This window comes from Arachis ipaensis, chromosome B2, assembly GCF_059453495.1.
Source record: "Arachis ipaensis isolate K30076 ecotype BB chromosome B2, ASM5945349v1, whole genome shotgun sequence".
NCBI lineage: Eukaryota > Viridiplantae > Streptophyta > Magnoliopsida > Fabales > Fabaceae > Arachis > Arachis ipaensis.
Window position 1 is genome coordinate 10532650 of NC_142437.1, and position 5732 is coordinate 10538381.

Below are 5732 nucleotides of genomic sequence, written 5' to 3' on the forward strand. Positions count from 1 at the left end.
CAAACAGGCAGACGCAAAAGTGGAGAGGGGAAGGACGCCGTGCCTAAAGAGAGAGAACGACGCGGTGAAACTGCCAGGGTGACAGCGCAAGAGTAGACGGTGGCGAGTGGAGACCGACGACAGCGTATGGTGCTACGAGAGTTTTGAAGTTTGAACAAAATGGTGAGTGAGTGACTGGAGTCTGGAGACTTGGGGCTTGGGTGGGAATAGAGAGTTAGAGACAGCGCAGCAACAATGGTGAGAAGGGAAGATAGGGTTAGGGGTTTTTAATGGGTGAAATTACTAAAATACCCCATATGTTAGAAATAAAGTAAGAGTATTTAAGTAAGTTTAACAATTCGGAAAATTATTGGGGATGGGGCGGGGATCCCCGCTTGGGTCCCCGCGCCTGTCTCGGGGGAATTTCGCTCCCCATCCCCACGGGAAAAATTCTCCACCATCGGGGACCCATTTAGGGCGGTCCTCGTGGGGATCCCCGCCTCCTGGGAATTTTTGACACCCCTTCTCATCATCCATCAGTTTACCATCACTCACAAACTTAGTCACATCTAATTTACTTACATCAACAGATGGAGCAACAACACCTATCTGAGCAACAGATCGATCAAATCCGAGCGTAAAAGCGGCCAATACCTCCTCCTCCAATTCTGGAATCCGAACATTCGTCTTTTCAGCTTCCATAACCTTATTCTCAAGATCAACTCTCACTTTCTGCAGCTCAGCTTCTGAATTCTTCAGCTTTTCTTTCAAAGTCTTTACCTCAGCTTTAAATTTCGCTATCTTCAAATCCTTCTCCTCTACAGACTCTTTCAATTTTTTTATACCAGCCAAGTTATCACCTTGAAGAATGGCGTCCAACTCAAATGTCCGTCCAATAGACAGGAGCCTAGCCCCCAATCACCTGAAGGTATCGAGCACGAGCAACACCAATCTTCCCAACATCATGTATCACCTTCACATCCGCATCCACCTAAACCACCTCATCACCAACATCCATAAACGGATAACCAATCGACCAGAGAGAATTCTTGGGACCTTCCTTGTAGCCATGTAAGACAACTTGACTTTCATAGGCAGCGCTAATCTCCTCCGCGATAAATAGCCCCAAGCCCTCCTTCAGGTCAGACAGATCAACAACTTTACCCGACCCTTCCCCCTTCTTCCTCTTAAAACTCACATCCTGCTTCATAGTACCACCCTCACCAGGCCTAACCATATTAGTAGAAGAGCCTTCTTTTTCTTTCTTCTTCGCCTTATTCACAAAGACTTTCAAGTTGGTTGTGGTCAACGTGGGAGCCCTCTCACCTACAACACAAACATGAAATAATTAAAATAGCAGGCACATCAAAACACATAGACATACATGCAAAACTTAGATTATCTAGATACTCCTCCATTGCTTCCCTATCTCCTTCAAGCGCCAATAAACTAGGTATAGAAAGCAACTCTGATGACGACATTACGGACATCAAAAAATTCACAAGATATTCCTCACTTTTCACCCTATTATCACAATCAAGAATCTGCTTAGGTTCGGACGACCAGAACACAGGGAATCTCTCCTCTAATAAATCATCCAAAAAAAAAAAGGATAACACTCCTCACCAACTTCAACTTTCACAAACATCTCCTTGAAATCTTTAAACGAACAGGTAACACTAACTATCCCACTTCCAGGCACTCACACGTCTCCACCGTATCTAACGGCATCACATAATAACTACAGATCCCATCTCAAGCCCACGAACTAAGCCCCCCCCCCCCCCCCCAAAAAAAATCATGTTGCGCTTGGGGCTCACACGGTCAATCCTCTTACACGCCGAGGATATCTAAAGCTCAACCTGTTTTTTACAGGATAAGCTTAGGGGTTGTGTACCATACTAACAACCTCGTCTATGAAAAGATTAACCGAGTACATCATGCAACCGACGAAATACTCGGAAGAGCACCAGCAACCGAGATTCACGTGCCAAATCAAATATTCGAAAACGATAAGCCTTCCGAATAATACGAGAACTACCTCGGCAAACTGTTGTGAAGATTAACCTAACAGCGACTATATAACGGGATCACTTAGCTCCCTAGAGCACCAAGATCTCACAAAAATATAACTTTGGCCATATTACTAGTTATTCTTTATCTTTCGCAGTTCTTTAAGAATTTACTGACTTGAGCGTCAGAGTCTTTATTGCAGGTTCCACGCTAGAGTTCCTATTCCGAGGATCAACCTCAGCAGTTCAACAACGCTCGAAGAGTTGAAGGCTCACAAGCTATAACTCGGACGTGTATCCTTGAACGGAACAGTTCATTTTTAACATGAATTTGAATAACTGATAGACTTTTCATATCCATATCCTTAATATCAATTTCTTAATTAATTACCGTATAATATATTGATCTCTTCAACTCATCAAATAACATATTATTTTATACTGTATTACTGAAGATAAAGAAACAAAATTTTTTTAGTAATTTTTTTATATAATAGTATTGTATTAATCTCCTGTTTCGAATTTAAAAATAGTAATAATATAATGTTATTTAATTAATATTTTTGAAAGTTTTTGTTAACCTGAATGATATGATTTTTAGATATTTTTTATTTATTTATATTATTACTCATATGGCTAATGACTGAAATGCCTTTAATGGTACAAAAAGTAAATATAGGAACTTTGATTTAATTTCTTTCAACATTTTCTTAACTTCTCCTTACTTGATATGAAAAGAGTTTCTCATTTACATAAACTCTTACGCAATGCATGAAACTATAATTAACTTTTTTAAAGCATTCTTTTAACATTATGTTGCATAATTAATTTTTTTATTTGAGGTGTTATTAAGCTGAAATCGAAAGTGTATAAATTTGGCAGGAGTCCCCTTTTTTTATAGAGGTTCTCTTATCCCAAAAATTTATTAATCACCTTCTTTTACTTAAGAATCATTTTAATTATCTTGTCTATAGAATCACTTTTTTTTACCAAAAAATTATTCTCTCGACTTTAATACACATAAAATGATTATTATAATATTTAATGTGTAAGCAATTAAGAGACACTATATATCAATGTTGGTTTTAATTTGTTTTAAAAAGAAAAAATTTATATTCTTGATTTTTATAATTGACATAGTTCAAAGAAGACTTTTTCAATCATCTAAAGATAAAATTCTTGAATAATTTGGTGAAGGATTTAGAATGAAAATAAGAAAGTGAAAAAAGATAAATATTTTTTTATAATAAAATGAAAATATATATAATTGATAATCTATAGAGACAATAAAAAATAAAAAGATAGGTCGTCTATTATTCTTCTATAAAAAAATATGAAAAAAATAATAACTCAATTGACTTAGATATATTTAGATATTATTTTGGAGAATTTAATTTGTGCGAATCTTCAATTTGAATTGCTACTTTGTAAATTTTACAATATTTTTTAAATTATAAATAATATATTAGATCTTAAGTATATTATCTTCTAATTTTTTGTTACAAATTTAAATTTTAAATTATTAAATTTTTAATTAATGATTAAATAATAAACTTGATTGAAAAAAATAAAATGTTACAAGTCTCACCTTAATCTTTCCCTTATTTCTTTTTCAATAAAAGTTCAAGATAATTACGGATTATTTTCTAAAATAAAAAAATATTATTTTAAAAAAAATATTTTAATTTTAAATATTAGGATACATTTTTTTTTGAATTTTAAGCAAGTTGGCTTTTACTATTTGGTGAACTTCGTCGCATCTACAGGCAAACTTCACTTTAAATTCTCATAAATAAATGATTGACTCAAATTTTTAAACTTCACTATAGTTAATGACAACTATTATCATAGTCATATTTTTTTTAGAAAATAATTATTTTTTAATTTATAATAGAAAAAAATTCTTATTAACTATGGCTTATTGTTGTGTACCTGTATATTTTTGGAGACGATGATAATAGTTGCCACGGTAATGTTGAAGGAGTCATGTTGATTATCTGTGTATTTTTGTGTACTCTTATGTATTTTTAGAGACTATAAACTTAAAAATTTGAGCTTCTTTCTAAGTTAGGTTTAGGTAAAGTTTACCAGATGTACGAACAAATTCTATAAAATTATAGAAATTCGCTAGAAATGCAACGAACTCATCCTTAAAAAAAAACGCATTCTGAAAATTAGAAAAAAATACCGATGATTACAAATTTATTTACAAATTAACAAATATAATTTTATATTAATAAAAAGATGAGTAGATAGTCACAAAAAAAAAAAGAGTAGATGAATATTTTCATTCCTAAGAATTTTAAATACCAACAAATTTATTCATAAAAATATTTAAATAGTTTTATCGTACAAAAATCTTTTGCACCTATAAAGTTAATCTCATTGGTTCAAAAATAAATTTGTTAATTTTGTAAAATCTTATTGGTGTTTGATATAATTTGTTCTTGTTTGAGCGTCAGATAATGCTCATAAGCTGGCCATTAACTGGATGGTGTGTCAGAATTTGATTGGCTGAGGGAGACAATGGCAAAGCCTTAGCATTAAATGATGGCAACCCCTTCTCCCAACAGATTCTGCACCCTTCATTTATTGCTTTTGCCAGCTGAGGCCACCACCACCATCATGTATGTATATACATGTACATGCATCTACATGTATTCATGGTCATCCTCTATTCTATGTACATGCATGCACTTCTATCCCACACACAAAATTCTCACCATACAGCGCGTGTAATGGAGCCATGCATTTCATATAACAAAAACAAAAAAAAATTATTTATTATGTGGACCGATTTATTTTTGTTATTTATTTGACAAGTATGTGGAATGATTTAATGATTTTTTTATTTAAATAAAAAATTTTTATTTTTTATTTTAAATCACGGTAGAAAAAAATTGTATTTTTATGCATTATTTTTTAATTTTATTTGTTGACATACATTCAATTTTGTATTTATTGATTATAAAATAGACATCATTTTTTAACCTCAATTTTGTATCCTTGGTTAACGAAATTGAGGTATAACATGTTTTGTCTCTCAAAAATTATTTTTTTTACAATGATTTGAAATATTTTTTTAAATTAAATAAAAAAAAACTATTATTTAATATAATATATATCATAAAAAAATTGATAAAACAAAACAAACAATACTCATGGATTTTTTTAAATAAATAAATTAAATATTTTATTTATCAAAATAAATTATTTGTAGTATTTTTACGAAAATTCATTACATACACTTATTTCGTTTACAGTGTAAACGAAATAATAATGCATGTATTTCTTTTAGAGTGTAAACCAAATAATAATGCATGTATTTTTTTAGATTGTAAACGAAATAAGGCTAAAAGTAGGTGACGTATATATTTCGTTTATACTGTAAATAAAATAAGTATTATTATAACAAAATTTACAATTAAAACAATATCAATTTAATTTTTAGTTTTAAATTAATCTAATTTTTAAAAGGTATATTTAAAATTCTATTCTATGTATTTAAAATTGTTCATTTAAAATTAGTACATTATTTTCTTAAAAATTAATCTATTTAAATTAATACTAAAAAAGAATACATACAAAATAGATCATTTTAGATTAATTCAAAAGATATGATGAATTAAAAGATGTGATAAATTTATATGTGCATTATTATTTTGTTTACACTATAAACGAAATAAAAGATAAGATGAATTTTCATAAAAATACTATAAATTATTTATTTTAATAAATAAA

The 5732-nt window shown here is 30.8% G+C and overlaps 1 pseudogene; it reads right to left on the reverse strand.

Annotated features, from left to right (window-relative positions):
- Positions 1-330: 330 nt before the first annotated feature.
- LOC148573018 (uncharacterized) lies at positions 331-1460 on the reverse strand (annotated as a pseudogene).
- Between the last annotated feature and the right edge of the window lie 4272 nt (positions 1461-5732).